Source organism: Dendrobates tinctorius, unplaced genomic scaffold (genome assembly GCF_039654945.1).
Source record: "Dendrobates tinctorius isolate UK_male_01 unplaced genomic scaffold, ASM3965494v1 ptg000003l, whole genome shotgun sequence".
Lineage (NCBI taxonomy): Eukaryota > Metazoa > Chordata > Amphibia > Anura > Dendrobatidae > Dendrobates > Dendrobates tinctorius.
Window position 1 is genome coordinate 97,170,379 of NW_027361671.1, and position 25,989 is coordinate 97,196,367.

Genomic DNA, 25,989 nt, shown 5'->3' on the forward strand with positions numbered 1-25,989 from the left:
AAGATGCCGCAGGCTATGGGATTCTCAGGTTCAAAAGGACATTTCCCCCACTTTTTTAACACCGAAGAAAATCAAAACTATGTGGGCCCCCTACCAGCTGTAAAATATTATGGGGTAGAGTACATGTCACCTAGTGAGAAAGGGGAATTCATGGAGTGGTATGAGAAACAGGAAAATACAACTTTTGACTTTAATTCTGAACTAAAGTCTTACTGTAAACAAGATGTTGAGATTCTGAGACACTCATGTGAACTTTACAGGGAGAGTGTCATGGAAATGACGCAGAAAAATGTTAAAATATACTGTAAGCGAGAAAAGAAAAAAATTGAAGTGTCCAGATGTGTTGATCCTTTTCAACTCGTAACCCTTGCATCTGTATGTATGTCAATGTACAGGTTTAAATTTCTTCCAAAAAAGACCATTGCCATTTTACCGGGTGATAATTATCACAAGACACAAAAACGCTTTTCATCACCCGCTATACAGTGGCTCATGTATGTATCCCACAGAGAGAACATAGCAATCCAACATGCTTTAAGAGGTGGTGAAAAACGAGTAGGAAAATATTTTTTAGATGGTTATGCCTATGTTAATGACAGACATATTGCATTCGAATTTCAGGGGTGTTTTTATCATGGGTGCCCCATCTGCTATAATGAATACGATTCAAATAAGGTCACAAACACCTCCTATGGTCAATTATATTATGCCTTTTTAGCTAAAAAACGTTTTCTGCAGTGGTGTGGCTACACAGTGAGAGTCCTGTGGCAACATGAATGGAATGAAATGGTTCAAAAAGATACTAATCTTCAATCATTTCTTCTCCAAATGGAATTCCCTACCCCTTTAGACCCCCGCGATGCTCTTTATGGGGGACGTACTAATGCCATTAAACTTTATCACCAACTGAAACCTGGGGAGACACTACATTACTATGATTTCACCAGCCTGTATCCATTTGTAAACAAGACTAAAACATATCCCGTTGGTCATCCATACATTATCTATGAGGGATTTGGGTTCATTAAAAATTACTTTGGTATTGCCAAAGTCAAGGTCTACCCTCCAAGGGATTTATTTTTTCCTGTTCTACCGGTAAAACTCAACAAAAAATTATTGTTTCCTCTATGCTACACATGCTCTGTAAATTCGCAGACAGAGGAATGTACACATAGTGATGAAGAGCGGGCTCTGACAGGTACATGGTACACTATAGAGCTTGAGATGGCCATAGAGAAAGGCTATAGGATAGCCCACATCTATGAAATTTGGGATTTTCCTAAAACCAGTGATCGCCTGTTTTCTCGGTACATTAAATTACATCTTAGGGATAAGCAGGAGGCCTCAGGCTATCTCAGCTGGTGCACTGATGACAGTAAGAAACAACAGTACATTGATTCCTTTCTTGACAAAGAAGGGGTGCAGTTACACTCTGAAAATATAGGAGAGAACCCTGCTAAGAGACAGATCTCCAAACTTTTCTTAAATTCTTTATGGGGAAAGTTTGCCCAGAAATCTAATTTACCATGTACCAGCATTATTAGCGATCCTGATGAACTGTTTCAACATGTTTTTTTACCGTATTACGATGTTTCGATGTTGCATTTTATTGATGATGAAACCGCAACAATAGATTGGAAATATACAGAAGGGCACCACACCATCAACAAGAACACAAACATTTTTATAGCCTGTTTTACAACAGCGTATGCTAGACTAGAGCTTTACTCTCTGCTGGACAGGCTGCAGGAAAGGTGCCTTTATCACGATACTGATTCTGTTATCTTTGTGCAGAGAGAAGGTGAGTGGAGTCCTCCTTTAGGTGATTACCTGGGGGAATTGACCAGTGAGATACCTGATGACACTTACATCACTGAGTTTGTATCTGCTGGCCCAAAGACCTATGGATACAAACTCAACACCGGTAAAACTGTCTTAAAAGTGAAGGGAATAACATTAAATGTTGGTAATGCTCAATCTATTAATTTCAGCAGTCTAAAAGATCTTGTTCTGGACTACCCGCGTAATTCTGAAACGCAAAAACGTATTGTCGTAGAGCAGCCCGGCATTGTGAAAAATAAAAAGTTCTGGTCCGTTGAAACAAGACTTCTTCGAAAAACCCAAAAGTGTGTTTACACAAAGCGCAGACAATTAGACGATTTTACCACCGTGCCATTTGGATATTAATTGTGACTCATGATGGACCCACGTTTGCAACATCCATTCTCGTGTATTCTAGAAGGCCCGTCTAATTCTGGAAAAAGTTACTTTGTAAAACAATTGTTACATAATATTGACACTCATTTTTCTCATAAACCTGATAATATTGTTTGGTTTTATTCCTGCTGGCAGAAACTATATGATGAAATCTCTCTTTTCCCTTCATCAGATTTGTGGAGGGTCTGCCGCATACATTCGTAGATGATGAATTATTCCCTCCTGAAAAGGTAAATTTGACTATTGTTGACGATCTCATGGAGAGTGCTAGTGATAACTGCGAAATAGAAAAAGCATTTACCAAGTGTGTCCACCACAGAAATCTCAGCATTTTCTACCTGGTACAAAACATATTTTGTCAAGGAAAGAAAAGCCGCACGATAAATTTAAACACAAAGTACATGGTCCTTTTTAATAACCCTCGGGATAAATTGCAAATTGTAACACTAGTGCGATAAATGTATCCAGGAAAAACACGCTATTTCTTAGAAGTTTTTGAGGATGCCACGCGGATGCCTTATGGGTATTTGTTGCTAGACTTAAGAGCAGATACCCCTGAGGACCTTCGCTTGAGGACGGACCTGTTTCCTCCAGCGTTACCAGCTGTGTATGTTCAAAAGAAAAATACTTCTAAAAAGTGAATTTTAAACAAAATCAGACATTCTACACTGCGACCATAGTGTTGTAAAGATGTCAGAGAGAATACGTCGTAACTGGAAGCTCTTAAAAACACTGGTGAAGGCCCCACCTTCTATTAGAAAATCTATTTTGTGCAATGCGAGTCATGATTTAATTACAGCTATAGGGGAGATTGCATTAAACATCTTAAAAGGTCGAATCCCTCTGAAAGAGCGACAAAAAAATATACTAAAAAAGTGGCGAAAAGCTATAAAAACCATGAGTAATAAATCTCACAGCATAAAGAAAAAGAAGCAGCTACTAAAGCAGACTGGTGGCTTTATAGGTCCTCTTTTAGGCTTTGCAATCCCAATAATAACAAGCCTGCTTACCGGCAAATAATGGAACATACCGAGAAAATGTATCTTGTTCCCAAGCAGGAGCTAATCAAACTTCGGCCCCCTATCACAGACATTCGCCAAAGCGTTATCCAACGTCTTGATGGTGAAATTAGTGAGATTTTACAGCGTCGTGACATGCCGGATGACGTGAAAATTAAAAAATATAGTGATGTACTGCAGAGATACTTGGTTCATGCTAAACAAGATGCTAAGGAGCTATCAACTTTAAAGATCATTAACACTCCAGAATCTGATCACCAACAATTGTCAAATTCACCCGTTGATAAAAGCCCCGCTGTCAATGAAATTGTAAGTCATGTAAATCCACAATATAAAAAGAATGCAGAACTTCTACTAAACAAGATGTTGCAAAACACAAATATTACATCGTGGAATGATAAAAGTGAGTTTATTTTCAAAGGAACTGTAATACCCGGCTCTAATATGCTGGATTTGGTGCGTAACACAACTCAGAGCCATGCCCTAACTGGCAGGAATTTACCAAGGGGCTGGAATACATTTATGCACGCTATGGCCGAGTTAAATACAGTATGCCATCCACAGTAGTGGGCAATTCCACTACTAGAGTCCATTTAGATAAATTAAAAATGCCCATGAATGAAACTGATGGCGTGTATAATCCTCGAGCCCTATCCACCCCCAGTCGGGCGATCCGTCCTTTACACTTCTCACCATTAGGTATCACACAAGGTCCACTGATGCCTAAAAAAAGTACTGTTCCATTACTACAGTCCATGTGGCTCACTATGTAACATTGGTTCTGTTCAATTGTAATGCATTAAATTATTATATAAGAAATGTGATGTATATATTTATAATATTAAATATACAAATTGTTATATATGAATGTAACGCTTTTTGTAACACTTTATACTGTCCTGTATTATATATATTTTGATTTGATTAACTGCAGTGCAGTGTGATAAATAAAATGTAATTGAATGTACTTCTAAAATGACAGTGTAAATGTCAAATGTAATGCTTTATAAAATGTATTTGATTGTTGTTCAATAAACACTATTATATTTTTCATAAAAATGGCGTCTCTCATTTTTATTTACAATTCGAATAAAATGTTTCCTTTATTAAAATATTCACCATATAAATAATATACCCATTGAATCGATACTAATTAAAGTATAAAATGTCTATAAAAGGCAAACATTTGATTCCTTTATTAAAATATTGGCCATATACATAATATGCCCAATGAACCGATACTAATTAAAGTATAAAAAGGATATAAAAGGGTCCTTTATTGGTCATATAAAAGCGTATCAAGCACATCCTTTTATATCAAACAATAGCGATTGATATAAAAGTGATTCAATCACGATCCTTTTATTCTACTTTTATTCTACTTTATTAAAAAGGCCTATAAAAGAGAAAATAATTGGACATATAAATATTTTATCCTATAATACCTTTTTATATACAATTTGATATCAAATTGTATAAAAGTGTATCAAACACATCCCTTTTATAACAATTTGATATCAAATTGTATAAAAGGGGCGTGTTTGATACACTTTGATAGGGGCGTGGTACCTGTCAGATTTCTTTTTGACGAGTAATACAGCCCCCTTACTACTCATAGGACATTCTCCCAAAACTCCTCTGGATCATCCAAATGCTCTCTAGCAAACTTCAGACGGGCCCGGACATGTACAGGCTTAAGCAGTGGGACACGTCTGGCACTGCAGGATCTGAGTCCATGGTGGCGTAGTGTGTTACTTATGGTAGGCCTTGTTACATTGGTCCCAGCTCTCTGCAGTTCATTCACTAGGTCCCCCCGCGTGGTTCTGGGATTTTTGCTCACCGTTCTTGTGATCATTCTGACCCCACGGGGTGGGATTTTGCGTGGAGCACCAGATCGAGGGAGATTATCAGTGGTCTTGTATGTCTTCCATTTTCTAATTATTGCTCCCACAGTTGATTTCTTCACTCCAAGCTGGTTGGCTATTGCAGATTCAGTCTTCCCAGCCTGGTGCAGGGCTACAATTTTGTTTCTGGTGTCCTTTGACAGCTCTTTGGTCTTCACCATAGTGGAGTTTGGAGTCAGACTGTTTGAGGGTGTGCACAGGTGTCTTTTTATACTGATAACAAGTTTAAACAGGTGCCATTACTACAGGTAATGAGTGGAGGAAAGAGGAGACTCTTAAAGAAGAAGTTACAGGTCTGTGAGAGCCAGAAATCTTGATTTTTTTGTTTCTGACCAAATACTTATTTTCCACCATAATATGCAAATAAAATGAAAAAAAAACAGACAATGTGATTTTTTTCTCAGTTTGTCTCCCATAGTTGAGGTCTACCTGTGATGTAAATTACAGACGCCTCTCATCTTTTTAAGTGGTGGAACTTGCACTATTGCTGACTGACTAAATACTTTTTTGCCCCACTGTATATCTTGACTTCAGCAAAGCATTTGACAAAGTCTCTCATACAATCCTTATTGAAAAAATGACTAAGTATGGAATGGACAAGGCAACTGTTAGGTGGATTCATAACTGGCTTAGTGATCGGACCCAAAGAGTGGTCGTAAATGGCTGCACATCCAGTTGGAAGAATGTCTCAAGTGGGGTACCACAGGGCTCTGTCCTGGGCCCTGTATTGTTCAACATCTTTATCAACGATTTAGATGAAGGAATTGAGGGTAAACTGATTAAATTTGCTGATGACACAAAGCTAGGAGGGATAGCTAATACTAGAGAAGAGAGAGAGAGGATTCAAAAACATTTACATAAACTGGAGAAGTGGGCAGCAACTAACAGAATGGTTTTTAACAGGGAGAAATGCAAAGTACTACATCTGGGCAATAAAAATGAAAAAAGCATATATAGAATGGGAGGAATAGGGCTAAGTGACAGCACATGTGAAAAAGACTTGGGTATACTAATAGATCACAGACTGAATATGAGTCAACAGTGTGATGCAGCAGCAAAAAAGGCAAATGCAATTCTAGGATGTATTAACAGAAGCATACAGTCTAGATCACGTGAAGTCATTATTTCCCTCTACTCCTCTTTGGTCAGACCTCATCTGGAATATTGTGTCCAGTTTTGGGCACCACATTTTAAAAAAGACATCAACAAACTGGAGCAAGTTCAGAAAAGAGCGACCAGAATGGTGACCGGTCTGCAAACCCTGTCTTATGAGGAAAGGTTGCAGGATTTGGGAATGTTTAGTTTGCAAAAGAGAAGACTGATAGGAGACTTAATAGCTGTCTACAAATATCTAAAGGGCTGTCACATTGTAGAAGGATCAACTTTATTCTCATTTGCACAAGGAAAGACTAGAAGCAATGGGATGAAACTGAATGGGAGGAGACACAGATTAGATATTAGAAAAAACTTTTTGACAGTTAGAGTGATCAATGAGTGGAACAGGCTGCCACGAGAAGTGGTGAGTTCTCCTTCAATGGAAGTCTTCAAACAGAGGCTGGACAGACATCTGACTGGGATGATTTAGCGAATCCTGCTTTGAGCAGGGGGTTGGACCAGATGGCCCAGGAGGTCCCTTCCAACTCTACGATTCTATGATTCTATGATTCTATGATTCTATGAATGCGCCTGAGAATGCTCAGCAGCCGCTAAGTTCAAGCAGGAGTTCCCACCCTACACTGCCTGTTTAGAAACACACTCGCATTGCTATTAGTGGCACAAGTGCACACAGGGTGAAACATACAGTAGATAAGCAGAGTAAAACAAACATATAAAAATACTCTGTTGTAAAGAAGTAACAGTAAACAGCATGTGCTAGTAAAAAGAAGATAAAAACAGGATATTTGGCTGATATTTTTTTTGCAAAAAATGCATACTAAGCTGCTTTACACCAAACGTCAAGGTAACCCATATCAGGGCAGTCCCTAACTGATGCATTTAAAAACACGGTCATGTGTATAGTACCTATATGAGCAGGATTCAGAAAGGTAATGTCTTATGTGGACACGCTGCAGAAGCTGTCCCACCTACACACACAGCAAATAAGCATGATACTAGCTCACAGGCATGCGCCATTGAGAGCATTTTATACCTTTAGCTAAAGTCCAGACAGACAGGACCTTGCCTGTGGATCAATCAGAAGCTGCCACCTCACCAGAGCAGCTGACATCCAAGCACCAATGAGAAGGCGCTATATCATGGACATGCTCAGTAGGGAGAAATCTGGATTTAGACTCCAGAGCACAATGCTGGATGTGCATACCAGTAGTCACCATAGGCTTAGCTGAAGTGCCAGCAGCAACTACATATGCAGCATGAGCTTGGGCAAGGCGCTGGGTCCAGAGTCTGTGCTGAGCAGTCATCCCAGTGGCTGAGCCTGAATGGGAGACTGCTGCACCAGACAAGGCTTGGGATCTATCCCATGCAGTGGGAGAATCCTGGTGCCTAACATTATTCCCCTCTCTAACACCCCCTCCCTAGCAATGTTTCACATGCTTAGAAGCCATAATACACTGGGAAGTATGGATGTGTTTTTGCTGATCGGCTAAAGCTTTAGATGGTACATAGAAGCTGCCCGGGGGTATCTGGGCCTTCAGACACAGACTCTCACAAAAGCTGCCCCATTTTTGTATGTTCCCCATTGCCCAATCAATCCGGGGGGAATGAAGGCTCAGCCATGTTATCCCCAAAAGTACCTCATCCATACCCTTCAGAATAACCAGAAAAAAAGAGATTATCTCCTGATGGTTAGGAGACACAGTGAGGGAAAGGGGTACTGACAGATGGGAAATTGAGGTTGGCAAAACTGACCCATTAGCTACCCGAAAAGACATAGGCTTAGGTAGCATTGCATTACCAATGGGATAGCGTGCTGTTGGGCGAAGGTAGCAGACATGAAATGGCCCACAGCCCCGGAGTCCACGCAAGCCTGCTGTTATGAATGGGTCACCAAAGAGGATGGCAGGAACAGTCTAAGCCACCAGAAAACCAGAGAGGTTGGTAGCTAAGTGGATTGCAGACGCCTGATCCTATCAACACAACTAGCAGTAGCTGTGGAGCATTCCTACGATGCCCTAGATGCTATGGCACAGCCGGAGAACTAACTAAGCCTAAAGCCAGAAACGTGAAATCTTAACTGCCCCGGAGCAGATAACCAAAGGAATAGACATTCCAAACATATATTGTCGGTGAGACAAGATGAGACACAAACACAGGCAGAGAACAGACTGAGCAAACTGTGGGGCCCAAGCTGTCTAGACAGGAAAGGACAGAAAAGATACTGTCTGTAATCACGCACGAAACCATAAAAAAAATCCAACACATCTGATATGAACTGGAAGCAAAGCAAAAGATACTAACATAACAGGGGACTGAACAAACTGACACAAGCTGTAAAATATGGAGAAGGGCCCAGCACTGCCCCCAGCAGGGAGTTCTCTGAACCCTAGCAACAAAGCAGAAAACAAAAAAAAGGCACAACCAGATTAGATGCAAAGGATTAGTAAAATAATCACTTAACTGAACCATGCAGATCAGGCAGGAGACAAAAGAACTCCAAATGCACAAGGAGGAAATCACCAGCAACCACCAAGAGCAGCCAGCTCAATTATATGCTACCAGCCAGTAATCCCAGGTTCCCAATTATCGTCGTCAGGTGGGAAACTTCCATTAACCCGGCCAGCTCCACTACTCCCAGTAACCACCAGAGGGAGCAGAGGGAGCTTCGGCTCAGAAGTCCAAGCAAGGGAATTCACAACAGTACCCCTCCTTTGAGGAGGGGTCACCGAACCCTCATCCACGCCACCAGGCCAATCAGGATGGGACCGGTGAAAGACATGAATCAATCTCTTGGCATGGATGTCAGAAGCAGAGACCCAGAATTATCCTCCAGGCCATAACCCTTCCACTTGATCAAGTACTGAAGTCTCCGTCTAGCCAGACAAGAATCCAATATCTTCTCTACCTCATACTCCAAATTACCCTTAACCAGTACAGGGTCAGGGGGCGCCGCCATTGGAATTACTGGCTCCACAAACCTTTTCAACAAAGATTTATGAAAAACGTTATGAATCTTAAACGTAACTGGAAGAGCCAAACGGAAAGAAACTGGGTTAAGGATTTCCAAAATCTTATAAGGTCCAATAAACCTTGGCTTGAATTTTGGAGATGCAACCTTCATGGGAATATTTTTTGAGGACAACCAAACCATATCACCCACTTTAAACTGGGGACCAATGGTCCCATGCCGGTTGGAAAACCGTTGGGCCTTTTCCTGAGAGTGAGACAACTTATCCACTGCATGGCCCCAAATCTGCTGCATTCTCTCTACCACAGAATCCACACCTGGGCAGGCAGAAGCTTCCACCTGCCCTTAAGAAAATCGAGGATGAAACCCAAAGTTACAAACGAAAGGAGACATCAAAGTGGCAGAACTAGCCCTATTGATTAGCATGAATTCAGACAAGGGCAAAAATGAGACCCAATCATCCTGATCAGCAGGTATGAAACATCTCAAATAGGACTCCAAAGTCTGGTTTGTTCTCTCACTCTGCCCATTGGTCTGAGGATGAAATGCAGAGGAGAAAGACAACTGAATTCCCAGTTTGGAACAAAAAGCTCTCCAAAATCTGGAAACAAACTGGACCCCTTTGTCCGACATAATGTTCTCAGGAATCCCGTACAAACGAACCACTTGTAAAAACAAGGGCACCAACTCAAAAGAAGATGGCAACTTTGGGAGAGGTACAAGATGGACCATCTTAGAAATCTATCACAGATCCCCCGAATAACAGTCATTCTCTGAGAGACAGGGAGATCAGAGATAAAATCCATTGAGATATGGGTCCATGGCCTCCTGGGCACCGGCAGGGGCATCAACAAACCACTAGCACGAGAACAGGGCTTAGACCGAGAACAAGTCCCACAGGACTGCACAAAATTCCTGACATCATGACATAAGGCAGGCCACCAAAAAGACCGACTCACCAAATCTCTGGTACCAAAGATACCTGAGTGACCAGCCAACACGGAGCAATGAATTTCAGACATTACTCTTTTCCTCCACTGGTTAGGGACATACAATTTTCCCACAGGGCATGGTTCAGGTTTATCCTCCTGAAATTCCTCCAGGGCACGTCTCAAATCAGGAGAGATGGCGGAAAGAACTACATCCTCATTTAGAATGGTAGTAGGCTCAGTCACATCAAGAGAATCTGCAAAGACACTCCTTGAAATGGCGTCCGCCTTAACATTCTTAGTGCCCGGAAAAAAGGAGACCACAAAATTAAAACACGTGAAAAACAAGGCCCACCTAGCCTGTCTAGGATTCAAGCGCTTGGCTAATTCAAGATAAATCAAATTCTTGTGATCAGTGAGGACTAGAGATGAGCAACTTTTCCTTTTTTCGGGTCGAGTCGGGTTTCATGAAACCCGACTTTCTTAAAAATCGGGTCGAACAAAATTGGCCGACTATAGGGAAAAGTCGGGGTCCGACTGAAACACGAAACCCAATGCAAGTCAATGGGGAAGCAAAGTCGGCAGGGAGTGGAGGACAGGAAACACACCTACAGTGCCCATTTCAATGCCAACAACATCAATTCTTATTACTTAAGCTTGGCAACCTTAATTTACTTTATAATAATAGTTACGCATTGAAAACTGGGGGTTATTTGGCTCAAGTGGGGGGGTAGGGCTGGCGGCAGGTTTTCATGTGCCCTGGGCCAAAGAGTGTCAGTGCGCCATTTTAACACATACCACAATTCATAATGCTCCGATACGGCACAGAAAAATAGGTATAGCACAATGAAAAATACTTCACTGCTTACATGACATGACTGATATCTATTTTAAATTCCACAATAGCTCAAAAAACGGACAGTATATTACTCCATACAGTATTATGGCCACCACCTAGTGAGCCATACAGAATAATGAGCCCCATATATTTCTCCATACAGAATAATTGGTCCCATATAATGCTCCATACAGTATATGATGAGCTCTACATAATGCTACAGTATATGTTGGTCCCCATCGATGATGTTCCACTGTCTTATGGGCCCAAATAATGCTCCATTGAGTCTATATATAATGGGCCCCATTTCTAAGGCTCCAGTGAATAATGGACCCCATAAATGCTGCTCCAGTGTCTGATGTCCCCCATTTGGAATGCTCCAGTATATGTTGGGTCCCATGGACGATGCTCCAGTGTGTTATGGGCCCAAATTATGCTCCATATATAATGGGCCCCATTTCTAATGCTCCAGTGTATAATGGGCGCCGGAAATGCTGCTCCAGCGTCTGATGTCCCCCATTTGGAATGCTTCAGTATATGATGGGCAAAATGGATGATGCTCCAGTGTATGATGGGCCCTATATATCATTCTCCAGTGTATATTGCTCCCTAAAAAATGCTCCCAACATTTAAAAAAATTAAATACCTCTCCTCGCTGGGCACTGCTCTACTCTGGACTCCTAAGCATTGCCATTTTAAAGCTCTCTGCACTTGTACTGTTTTGGTAGAGGGCATACAGACGTGATGTCATCTTGCACTGTAACCTGAATGTCACTGTCAGAAAAGGCGGAAGACGTCACAGCAGTGGAGCAGGGAGAGGTAAGAATTGCAAGTGCTGTGGCCCTGAGCAAGTATGGGGGGCCCACTCGTGGACAATGGCACTGGCACAGGGCCCCTCATAGCACGGCGGTATGTCTGATGGCGAGTGGGCTCTCCCACCGGCAGAGACACTTTTGCGCACTATGAGGGGCCCTGTGCCACTGCCGTCACCCACAAGTAGGACCCCCCCACCTGCTCAGGGAACAGGCACTTTCATCTGCACCTTCCTCTGTGTTACTGTGTAAGGTGGTATAGTATGCGGGAAGGGGCACCTGAGTTTCATCAGTGTCACATTCTGGCTCTGTAGAGTGCGAGGGGAATGTAGTGCTGTGAGTCAATGTACGAGCAGAATCATCTAGCAGTGGCTGTGCATCAGTGCACTCCATCTCCGATTCATGTTGGACTGGGGAATTCAGAATTTCACTTGATAACACAGGCATGGCCTGTGAAAAGAGCTCCATGGATTAATCTGAAGTGCGGGCTGCCGCATCCTTCATTTTTATTGGGGGTGAAGGAGACAAGGAAAGGGGTGGTTCCTGACCAGAAGCCTGTACTGATGACTCCGTGCTTGCATTTTTTTAAACTTCAGAAGAGGAGGCGATAGAGCTGGAGGCTTTTTCGGCAGTGTAAAACAAAACCAGTTCCTGATGCTCCGGCTTTAAAAGCAGTTTGCCAACTCCCAGAAAAGGGAGCCTTAAAGGCCTTCTTGTGCCAGCTGATGACGCAGGCTCAACACCTCCAGCCTTAGCTGCTATTGTGCTTTTGGCACTACCAGCAGATGCACCACCACCATCAGTACCAGCTGGCCCCCCCACACCCACGTCCGCAGCCTCTTCCACCATACATAATAATTTTTGTGAAAATGGACTCAAAATACCAGCAGATATATGGTACTGTTTCAGAAGCGGACAGCTCTATACAGTCTAGAGATAACTTTAAATCTCCGTATATATTTCATGAGTCAGACACAGATGGTCACAGGCTGAGTATGGATTAGACAATAATGTAAAAATTTCCAAAAGGGTACAGTATCACTAGATACAAGGAATATATAGTATAGTTTAAACATACTGAATCTCCGTATACATTTCAAGAGGCAAACACAGACGCTCTCAGGCCCAGTATGGATCCGACAACAATATAGAAAGTTGAGAAAGGGTACTATGGCTCCCCTGAGGGTACAGTCACCATAGAGGTACTGCACCTCATCCAAAGGTGTGGTATCCCACCCTCAGGTAAGGAGGGATCACCACTCAGGACTCCTAACCCTGCACTCAGCACACACACTAGTTAGTGCTTTCTGGGTGTACCCGGCGGGAGGATGGCCTCACCCCAGACTGACTAGGAAAGGGTGTTGGGGTTAGTGTGGAAGGTAGGTACAGTGGGAGGAGCTTAGGTAGTGGAGTGATTGTGGGCATCCAATCAGAGAGAGCAAGCTGACAGTTGATGGGAGGAGCTAGTCTGAGGTAAATGGGTCTTTCTAGAGAGTTGTCAGTCGGTGACAGGACAGAGTTAGAGCAGGATTGCTGTGAGAGGGCTAAGGGTCAGAGAAGAGAGAAAAATCTTGTCCAAGCTCCAAGACTGGAAGGAAGTGGTCCTTGGGGCACGGGAAGTGCAATAAGCCACCTGTGAAGCCCGTTTCTGGAGAAGGAAAGACCAGGCCTCATTGGGGAAGGTGGCTCCTGAAGGTAGTGGAGAAATACAGGGCTCAGCTAGAAAGACAGAGGCTGAGGTAACTTTAAGTGCCTCAGTCACAGCCGCATTCAATACTGAAAAAGGCAGCAGTTGGAATAAAGGACCCCGGAGCCTGACCCACGTCGCCCGGTGTGATCCGTGGCTGCCGGCTTGGGACACTGTTTGTGAAGGCGCACAGCAAGAAGGAAGGGAGAGATCAGTGCAGAGACATGGCCTAGAAAGGATACACAAGGAGGAGTCTTGAACAGGTGTTCCTGATCTACATTGGAGTTTGCCGAACCCCTCCCTCGGATGACACAGTACCAATCGGGTCATCTGGTGCATAAAACTTTTGAGGAAAAACTCAGAAAATGCACCCAAGTGTGGCCTTGGTGTCTTTTACAACTTGCCTGCTACACAAGCTACACTCACCATCACCGTTAACGGCTCACAAACACCATCTCAACTGCCCTGGGATACAGCTCTGCCCGTGGAGAGCTTCATCATCTTGGCTGCTTTGACACCGGCCCAGTGCCACGGACCGGTTCCCAATATCCACCGTGACATACATCCCCCTTAAAAGAGCCTGAAAAGCCTAGTACTGAGTAACCCCCGGCCCTGCATGGCTTTTCATTTTAACACCAGATATCAGGGATATATTGTATAGTTTCAACATTATAAATCTACGTATATATTTGAGGAGGCAGACACAGACGCTGTCATGGCCAGTATGGATTCAACAACAATCTAAAAAGTAGAAAAAGGGTACAGTATTACCATATACAAGGTATATTTAGTATAGTTTCAACATTCAAAATCTCCGTATTTATTTCAAGAGGCAGACACAGACGCTCTGAGGCCCAGTATGGATTACACAACAATATAAAAACCAGTAAAAGGGAATGGATCCCAAGCATACTGCTGTATACAGTGTTGTTGTCATTTGGCGATCTACATATATATTTCAAGAGTAACACACAGCCTCTCACAGACTCAGTATGGATCACACCATAATATAAAAAGAAGATCCGCAAGAAATAATCACACATGTGGGCCAATGTTCCAGGTGTCAATGATGCACTTTGAGTGGTGGGTGGAGGATGAATTTCGGGCACAAAGGGTACTGGATCAACAGATACAAGCTATATATAGTATACTTAAAATACACAAAAATCTCCGTATGTATTTCAGGAGGCAGACACATATGCTGACACGCTCAGTATGGATTTGACAATAATGTAACAAGTTGAAAAGGGGTACAGTATGACCAGATACAAGGTATATATAGTATAGTTTAAACATTCTAAATCTCAGTAGACATTTTATGAGGCAGACACAGGCGCTCTCAGGGTCAGTATGGATAACACAATATAAAAAGCAGTAAAAGGTTAATGGATCAGAAGCATACAGCTGTATGCAGTGTAGGGGGCATTGTAAATCTCAGTATATATTTCCAGAATCAGAAACAGACTGTCACTGGCTCAGTATGGACTACACCCGAATATAAAAAAGAGAAAAAAGGGAAATGTATTCGAAACGTACACCAGTATACAGTGTGGGAGTACTTTGAAATCTTTGTTTATATTTCAGTGTCAGTCAGCCAGTCCAGACTGTCCGCTAGAGGAAGGTAGATGGATAAAAGTACAGATGTAAAGTAGTGTGATTTTAGATGTTTTGGAATTAGTAATCACGGGAAAACCTCCCAGGAGAATTCGCAGAGGCGATGCTGACCCTCAATAACTTTAACTGTGGATACAGCTGAAACGGAAATTAGTGAAGAAAGGGTTGCTGTACCGCAGTAGCGTCGATCCCATCACCGTAACTCGTCTCCATCAAATTGTGATCACAGGGAGAGCTGTAGACATGGTCCTCACTGCCTATCATGATCTGTCTGGTCACTTTGGAGTGCAAAACACACAAGCCACAGGCCGTAGGGGATTCTATTGGATTGGCATGAGAGGAGACATTGAAAAATGGTGGTAGGAATGTCATACATCTGTGACTATGAAAAATGTGAAAGGTGATCATAAAGCACCACTGCATCCGATTGGGAGTTGACATCCATTACAAATGGTAGCCATTGGTAATCTGAAGGTAGAAGCCAGCAGGACAGGACATAGCTACATCTTAACCATCATAGATCAGTACACCAAATTTGTAGTGGCCATCCCTGTGACGGATTTAACTGGCCAGACTACACAGCGGTGGAGCAGGGAGAGGTAAGTATTGCAAGTGCTGTGTCCCTGAGCAAGCAGTGTGGACCCACTCGTGGGCGCCGGTACTGGCACAGGGCCCCTCATAGTACGCCAGTGTGTCTGATGGCGAGTGGGCCCCCCCACCGTCAGAGACACTTTATTGTACTATGAGAGGCCCTGTGCCAGTGCCGTCGCCCAAGGGTGGGCCCACACACCTGTTCAGGGCAACAGCACTTGCCCGGGTGCGGCAGGTGTTGACCCCGGGCCTGGGGTGAGGGGGCAGCCCATTTAGGGTGGTTTAAAAAATGGCAGATGTTGATGTGTAGGCTGGACTTTCAGCTGCCTCAAATGGAGGAATTGTCGAAGTCAGAGGAAGAGGAGGACAAAACCGAGCCTTTTTTCTGTCAACCTATGTGTTATCAGGGGAGGGTGGGGCAAAATCTTTTGAAACCCATGCATGGTTCATTTTAGTGAAGGTTAGATCATCAATATTTTGGGTTGACAGAAGGGTCCTTTTTACTGTCAGGATTGATCCAGCAGCACTGAAGACTCTTTCAGATAGCACACTACCAGCAGGGCAAGCGAGCTCCTGTAAGGCATATTGTGCCAGTTCAGGCCTTGTGTCCAGTTTTGAAGCCCAATAATCAAAAGGGGAATGACCTGTGAGGGAGGACCTCGATATGGGAGTAGTTTGTAACCATAGTTGACAACTGCTGTCTCCTGTCACTTGCAATCGATTCTGTCTTAGCTGTGGTGTGCGCGGGACTTGAGAAATCAGACCACAACATGGTCAGGAAACCCCTGTCTCCAACGCCAGTTCGGCTGTGTGCACCATGAACACCTCTTCCATTTTGCCCACTATGGCTCGTGGGAGAACCAGCTTCGCTGCTGTGTGCTGGGAATGCCTCAAACAACCTGTTTACCAGAGTTGCTTGTTTGTTAGCCAATATTAGCTCTTAGTTCTCCTGTGGCATGATGTTGTGTAATTTGCCTTTATAGTGTGGATCTAGGATGCTGGCCAACCAGTAGTCATCATCCCTCATCATTTTGGCAATGCGGGGGTCCCTTTTTAGGATCCGCAAGGCATAGTCACACGTGGGCCAATGTTCCAGGTGTCAATGCTGCACTGCCAGTGGTGGGTGGAGGAGCACTTTCTGGGAAATCCACATTCCTCCAGTCACGCACAAACCCTGTACCTGACCTTGGCACGCCCACATGTTCTCTTGCCCCCTGAGAAGCATCCTCCTCCCCAAAATAATTATCCCCTCATCATCCTCCTCATCTTCCTCTTCTTCTTCCACCTTGTCCACGCCAGTTCCCTGACCAGACAATGGCTGACTGTCATCAAGGCTTCCCTCCTCCTCTTCCTCCTCCTGTTGCTCCTCAGCTGCAGATGCCTGATCCTTAATATGCGTCAAAGTTTGCTTGAGCAGACGCATAAGTGGTATGCTCATGCTTATGATGGCGTCGTCTGCGCTTACTAGCCGTGTGCATTCCTCAAAACACTGAAGGACTTTACAGAAGTCTTTCAGCTTTGACCACTGCACAGCCGACAATTCCATGTCTGCCCTCAAACTGCCTGCCCGTGTATCTTCCCACAAATGCATTACAGCCTGCCTCTGTTCGCACAGCCTCTCAACCATGTGCATGGTGGAGTTCCGTCTTGTAGCAATGACTATGATTAGGCGGTGCTTGGGGAGGTTGAGTGATCGCTGCAGCTTCTGCATATGACTGGAGTGGACGTTTGAGCGACGGCTGTGTGAGCACAGTCTTTGCACCTTATGGAGCAGGGCTGTTAAGTCCGGATAATTATTTAGGAAGCACTGCACCACCAGGTTCAAGGTGTGAGCCAGGCAAGGTATGTGTGTGAGTTTTGAAAGGGCTATGGCTGCCACAAAATTCCGCCTATTATCACTGACTACCTTGCCTGGCTCAAGATGTAGACTGCCCAGCCATGACTCAGTTTGTCAACACAAGTAGTCGGCCAGTACCTCTGCGGTGTGTCTATTGTCACCCAAAGACATAATTTTTAAAACAGCCTGCTGTCGCTTAGCACTAGCTGTTCGATAGTGGGACACCTCGTGTGCAAAACTGACAGATGTGGATGGAATGCTCGTGCAACTGCGCTCTGTCAACGAGTTTTCGCTTCTGGAGGAGGAGGGTCGAACGCCTACAGCCAACTGTTTCCTATACCGTGGGCTAGGCAGCACTGTTCCACTGCCGCTGTCCCCTGTGGAGCCTGCATCCACCACATTAACCCAGTGCGCAGTGATGGACATGTAACGGCCCTGGCCATGCATCTGTTGTGAGGTGCACCTTTCCACTCACTGACTGTTTTAGTGCATGGACTATGCGGTCTTTCACATGTCAGTGGAGGGCAAGGATGGCTTTTCGAGAAAAGAAGTGCCGACTGAGTAGGTCATAGCATGGGACAGTGTGGGCCATGAGCTCTCGGAAAGCTTTGCTTTCTACCAAACAGAAGGGCATCATATCTAATGAGATCAGTTTGGCAATGTAGGCGTTCAAAGCCAGTGTACATGGATGAGAGGATGAGTATTTTCTTGTCCTATTCAGAGTGTCTGGCAGGGTGAGCTGGACTTGAGAGCTGCATATGGGGGAACTAGCATTGGACATGACGGACTGAGAAGGGGTTGGTGATGGTGTTGATGGCCTAGATTCAGTGTTTCCTCGTGAAAATATTGTGATTGCCTGACTGCTTTGGCCTAGAGATGACACCTCAACATTTCTTGATGGTAGTGTGCTTAGCGGTGACCTTACAGTGGGGGAAGCGATGGAGTGTTGCCGGCTAACTTCAGTCGGAGCAGGTGCACATGTGCTACCTGAGGTTTTGAAGTCCAACCATGCTTGCAAGTGCATGTTGGTTAAATGTCTAAGCATGCAACTGGTATTCAAATTTCTTAGATTTTTCCCTCTGCTAAAGGTCCTTTGGCACTTCTTCCAGATAACCTTTGCATCATCAGTAGGATTTTGTTCAAAAGAGTGCCACACTGCACTCTTCCTACTATGGTACAAATTTTCAGGGCTTGCACGCTGTGCTAATTTGACTGTCTGGCCAAGCTGTCCTGCAACTCTTTTGGTTTTCTTGCCAAGATTTTTGACAGCTTCGGGCCTGCTGGAGCGATGACGATGTCTGCTGTGGATCCTTCTCTTGTTCTGACCTATTGTCACCAGCACCCTCTTCCCCCAATGGATGCAAATCCGGGTCAACAACTGGGTCATCCATGACCTCGTCTTCAATGTCATCTGCATCTTCCTCTGTACCTTCCTCTGTGTCACCGTGTAAGGTGGTATGTTATGATTGGGTCACCGAGGAGGAAAGCAAGACCAAGCTAAGCCACAGAAAACCAGAGAGGTTGGTAACTAAGCGGATTGCAGACCCCTGATCCTATCCACACAACTAGCAGTAGCCGTGGAACGTACCTAGGATGATTCTAGACGCCTCGACACAGCCGAAGAACTAAATAAGCCTAAAGCAAGAAAGGGGAAATCTAAACTGCCCCAGAGCAGACCCCAAAGGAATAGATAGCCCCCAAACATACAGTCATGGCCAAAAGTATTGACACCCCTGCAATTCTGTCAGATAATACTCAGTTTCTTCCTGAAAATGATTGCAAACACAAATTCTTTGGTATTATTATCTTCATTTAATTTGTCTTAAATGAAAAAACACAAAAAGAATTGTCCTAAAGCCAAATTGGATATAATTCCACACCAAACATAACAAAGAGGGTGGACAAAAGTATTGGCACTGTTCGAAAAATCATGTGATGCTTCTCTAATTTGTGTAATTAACAGCACCTATAACTTACCTGTGGCACCTAACAGGTGTTGGCAATAACTAAATCACACTTGCAGCCAGTTGACATGGATTAAAGTTGACTCAACCTCTGTCCTGTGTCCTTGTGTGTACCACATTGAGCACGGAGAAAAGAAAGAAGACCAAAGAACTGTCTGAGGACTTGAGAAACCAAATTGTGAAGAAGCATGAGCAATCTCAAAGCTACAAGTCCATCTCCAAAGATCTGAATGTTCCTGTGTCTACCGTACGCAGTGTCATCAAGAAGTTTAAAGCCCATGGCACTGTGGCTAACCTCCCTAGATGTGGCCAGAAAAGAAAAATTGACAAGAGATTTCAACGCAAGATTGTGCGGATGTTGAATAAAGAACCTCCACTAACATCCAAACAAGTTCAAGCTGCCCTGCAGTCCGAGGGTACAACGGTGTCAACCCGTACTATCCGTCGGCATCTGAATGAAAAGGGACTGTATGGTAGGAGACCCAGGAAGACTCCACTTCTTACCCCGAGACATAAAAAAGCCAGGCTGGAGTTTGCCAAAACTTACCTGAAAAAGCCTAAAACATTTTGGAAGAATGTTCTCTGGTCAGATGAGACAAAAGTAGAGCTTTTAGGGCAAAAGCATCAACATAGAGTTTACAGGAGAAAAAAGAGGCATTCAAAGAAAAGTACATGGTCCCTACAGTCAAACATGGCGGAGGTTCCCTGATGTTTTGGGGTTGCTTTGCTGCCTCTGGCACTGGACTGCTTGACCGTGTGCATGGCATTATGAAGTCAGAAGACTACCAACAAATTTTGCAGCATAATTTAGGGCCCAGTGTGAGAAAGCTGGGTCTATCTCAGAGGTCATGGGTCTTCCAGCAGGACAATAACCCAAAACACACTTCAAAAAGCACTAGAAAATGGTTTGAGAGAAAGCACTGGAGACTTCTAAGGTGGCCAGCAATGAGTCCAGACCTGAATCCCATAGAACACCTGTGGAGAGATCTAAAAATGGCAGTTTGGAGAAGGCACCCTTCAAATATCAGGGGCCTAGAGTAGTTTGCCAAAGAAGAATGGTCTAAAATTCCAGCAGAGCATTGTAAGAAACTCATTGATGGTTACCGGAAGTGGTTGGTCGCAGTTATTTTGGCTAAAGGTTGTGCAACAAAGTATTAGGCTGAGGGTGCCAATACTTTTGTCCGGCCCATTTTTGGAGTTTTGTGTGAAATGATCAATGTTTTGCTTTTTGCTTCATTCTCTTTTGTGTTTTTTCATTTAAGACAAATTAAATGAAGATAATAATACCAAAGAATTTGTGTTTGCAATCATTTTCAGGAAGAAACTGAATATTATCTGACAGAATTGCAGGGGTGTCAATACTTTTGGCCATGACTGTATACTGTCGGTGAGACAAGATGAAAACACAAACACAGGTAGGAAAATAGATTAAAAACATATGTGACATGCACAAGTGTGAGCAAGTCAGTAAGACAATGCTCACACCACCCAATGGCAGAAACACAACAAGAAAACACAAAATGACAAATTTGCAAAAATACTCTGCAGTAAAAAACATAACAGTGATCAGCAAGTGCTGTATAACAAATACAGGGTATTTAGTCGATACGTTTTTTGCAAAAAATGCATGCCAAGCCACTTCACCACGTCACGGTAACCCTTCACGAAGCAGTCCCTATCTAATGTATTTAAAACCTGAACAGTGTCTAAATGAACAGGATACAGACAGGCGCCTCCTAGTATATGGGCTTGTGGTGTAAGACAGCTGTTATGTTTTTTACTGCAGAGTATTTTTGCAAATTTGTCATTTTGTGTTCTCTTTTTGTGTTACAGGTAGGAAAATAGGCTGAGCAAACGATGGGGCCCAAACTAACTAGACAGGACAGGAAAGGAAAGACACTGTCTGCAATCATGCAAAAAACCCTGCAAATAATGCCCAACACGTCTGATAGAAAAAAACTGAAGTCACTAGACTTCGCCCACTATATCAGCACTCTGGTATATTCTGAAAACAGAGCAAAGAGAGGCCAATCTAATAAGGGACAAAACAAACTGGCACAAACAATAACATAAGGATAGAAAAACTGAAATAGACAAAACCAAATCAAATGTGAACAATAGCAAAAGAACACTTAGCTTGAGCATGCAGGGATTGAGCTGGGTACTAAGACCTCAGGAGGCAGGAAAAAATCACCAGCAGGGATAGAGGGAGTCGGCTGTCTTAAATCCAGTCAGAAACTCCCAATGTCCAATCGTCCTCCTCATTATCAAGTGGCAGGCCTCTGTTAATTAGATCAGCTCCATTACCTCCTGTAACCACCAGAGGGAGCCCGGAAAGAGAACTCGCGACCCCTCTGTCAATACAACCATCTCCACTACCTTCACTAGCAACCATAGGTAGGCCAGAAAGTGAATTCACAACAGTGGTATAGTATGCGGGAAGGGGCACCTGAGTTTCATCAGGGTCTGATTCGGGCTCAGTAGACTGCGAGGGCAATGTAGTGCTGTGGGTGAATGTAACAGCAAATTCATCTAGCAGTGGCTGTGCATCAGTGCACTCCATGTCAGATTCATCTTGGACTGGGGAATTCAGGATTTGACTTGATAACCCAGGAATGGTATGTGAAAAAAGCTCCATGGAGTAATCTGAAGTGTGTGCTGCAGCATCCTTCACTTTTGGTGTGGGTGAAGGACACAAGGAAAGGTGTTGTTCCTGACCAGAGGCCTGCACTGACAACTCTGTGCTTGCAGTTTTTGTAACTTCAGAAGAGGAGGCAATAGAGCTTGAGGCTGTTTCAGCAATGTAAGCCAAAACCTATTCCTGATGCTCCGGCTTTAAAAGCGGTTTACCTACTCCCAGAAAAGGGAACCTTAAAGGCCTTCTTGTGCCAGACGATGACGCAGGCTCAACAGCTCCTGCCTTAGCTGCTATTTTGCTTTTGCCAGAACCAGCCGATGCACCACCACCAGTGCTTGCTGTGCCTCCCCACCCACATCCGCGGCCTCTTCCACCAGACTTCCTCATGTTTGGGAAAATGTACCAAAAATACCAGCAGAGAAATGGTACTGTATGAGTAGCGTACAGCTGTGTAAGGTGTATGTAAGAAGTGAAATCTCTGTATATATTTTGTGAGTCACAGACGCTCACCCAGTATGTATTTCACCGTAATCCAACAAGCATATATACGGTACTGTATCAGAGGTGTACAGCTGTATACGTTGTTGGTGAAACTGTCAATCTCCGTATATGTATTTACGGAATGTCACACACACGCTGACTCTGTGTAGATGTGACCGTAATAAGAACACCAGATATCCAATACTGTTTGAGAATCGGACTGCTCAATACAGTGTATAAAGAAATGGAAATGTCCGTATATATATTTATGGAGTGTCACACACACACACTGACTCTGTGTAGATGTGACCGTAATAAGAACACCAGATATCAGATACTGTTTGATAATCGGACTGCTCAATACGGTGTATAGAGAAATGGAAATGTCCGTATATGTATTTATGGAGTGTCACACACACACACACGCTGACTCTGTGTAGATGTGACCGTATTAAGAACACCAGATATCAGATACTGTTTGATAATCAGACAGCTCAATACGGTGTATAGAGAAATGGAAATGTCCGTACATGTATTTATGGAGTGTCACACACACGCTGACTCTGTGTAGATGTGACCGTAATAGGAACACCAGATATCAGATACTGTTTGAGAATCGGACAGCTCAATACGGTGTATGGAGAGCTGGAAATGTCCATATAAGTATTTACGGAGACTCACACACACACACTGACTCTGTGTAGATGTGACCGTAAAGTGAACAGCAGATATCCAATACTGTTTGAAAATCGGACAGCTTAATACGGTGCATGGAGAAATGGAAACGTCTGTATATGTATTTATGGAGTCTCACAGACACACGCTGACTCTGTGTACATATGACCGTAATAAGAACACCAGATATCCGATACTGTTTGAGAATCGGACACCTCTATACGGTGTATGTATGGAAAAATGTTAATCTCCGTGTATTTTTTTACGGAGTCACACACATATAGCATGTATGTGTCCGTGATACCAGCCGTTACATGGTAGTGCGTGAGGAGCGTACACCTCTATACGGTGTGTGAAAAAATTTACGCTCAGTATCTACTGTGCAGAAAAAAAGAAATAAAATGATTTTTGCATTTAAAAAAGCAGTCAGCACAGCAGTGTGCAAACTGCAATGCAGCTATCAGGTAGCCTTATAAGGCATAATACACACTCAAGGGCAATAGGATGTAACTAATAGCCCAAAAAATGAAGCGATCCAATCAATATTATGTAATAAAATCACATAATTTTTATTTGATGAGGCAAAAATTAAAAAGACTACATATCATTTTACATAATGTACCCCAAGGGGGAATTGCACAGCCCAAGATACTATAATCAAAACAATAAGTGTACATACATGACACAATAAATAACCGTCAAATACTGCATACAATTGCTATAATCCTCATAATTCTCACTATAAAGAACTATCAAGGGTTGACATTATTGAATTTAGTTACGTATATCAGTGCCAAACTGACCCCAGAAGGTCTATTAAATAGCATCTACAATATCAGTTGCTTACCCAGAGATAATAGCAGCATATCCTGAAATGATCATAGCTAGAAAGCATAAAATAATGCCAGTGTCTAAATAGCCTGCTGCCAGGTCTCTATAACTGAACAACAGTTACCGCATAAAAGCAATATCGGTATAGATCCTAATTACCTTAGCCAAGGTGTGATGGTAATCGTGGTGCTGTGCCAAAATCCCCCGCACCCCGACGTGCATTTCACCCACTCGCTTCTTCCGGGGGCGTGCCCATAACAGATTAGGGTCTCTTTTTATATATACAGAAGGCCAATCAATGCGCTGTATCGATGGTCATGTGACGTATGCCAAAACACCTCCCACATGATTTCCGGGAGTGCGCAATGCCAGAATTGAAGTCAGAGGAAGTACCTCAGTGCCCAAAAGATATCACGGCGCATGCGTCATGTGACATAAGTGAACACATCTTCTACATGATTTCCGGGAATGCGCAGTGCCAAAATTGAAGAAAGAGGAAATACCTCAGTGCCCAAAAGATATCACGGCGCATGCGTCATGTGACATAAGTAAACACATCTTCTACATGATTTCCGGGAATGCGCAGTGCCAAGTTTGAAGTCAAAGAAAATATCTAAGTCTCCAAGAGATATTACGGCGCATGCGTCCATCTCCATATTCCATAATAGTAAATATACTTCCCATCATGCGCAAAATGAACCACCTGCCGAAGCGCATATGGGTCATTATAATAGCGCTGTATGAAGTACACGGAATGAAGACAGAAAACGCATGCGCACTCTCTCATAGGGAGTGAAATAACAATAAATTACATCAATATAAACCTACTATATGTAGTGAAAAACCCGTGATAAATTAATTTGTGCTTTTTTATAATCAATTTTATTGATTCCAAAAGTGCATGTGCCTATCTATATTATTATAATTTTAAATTTAATTAACTTTATTTAATAAAGTGCAAGTGCCCATATATTATAAATTTATTTTGATATCTACTGTATTAATTAATATATAAATAACCAAAATGTATAAACTATATTAATAAAAATAATAATCAAATATATACCACCTTCTAGACCCTATATAATATATATCTCAAAAACCCATATAGTTTAAAAAACAATACTACAAAAATTCACTAAACCCCAATCAATATTATAAAGTGCATATCAAATATATATATACAGTACCAATAAAATATTGATCAATCTCATAATGCATTTTACCTCATCTCTTTAACACATCCTTTATAAATAATTCATATCTCAAAGTGCAAATCACATAATATTACAATAAAATATTGATATTAAATACCTCTATACTACAAGAATAATTTTGTATAATGTTATGGTATATGTCACATGACCATCGATACAGCGCATTGATTGGCCTTCTGTATATATAAAAAGAGACCCTAATCTGTTATGGGCACGCCCCCGGAAGAAGCAAGAGGGTGAAATGCACATCGGGGCGCGGGGGATTTTTGCACAGCACCACGATTACCGTCACACCTCGGCTAAGGTAATTAGGATCTATACCGATATTGCTTTTATGCGGTTACTGTTGTTCAGTTATAGAGACCTGGTACACTTATTGTTTTGATTATGGTATCTTGGGCTGTGCAATAACCCCTTGGGGTACTTTATGTAAAATGATATGTAGTCTTTTTAATTTTTGTCTCATCAAATGAAAATTGTGTGATTTTATTACATAATATTGATTGGGTCGCTTCATTTTTTGGGCTATTAGTTACATCCTATTGCCCTTGAGTGTGTATTATTGTGGTAGAAGTACCAATATAGTATATTTGAAGGACACTTTAGTGTGTTAGCCTTATAAGGCGGCATAATCACCAACAGAGCTGCCGCA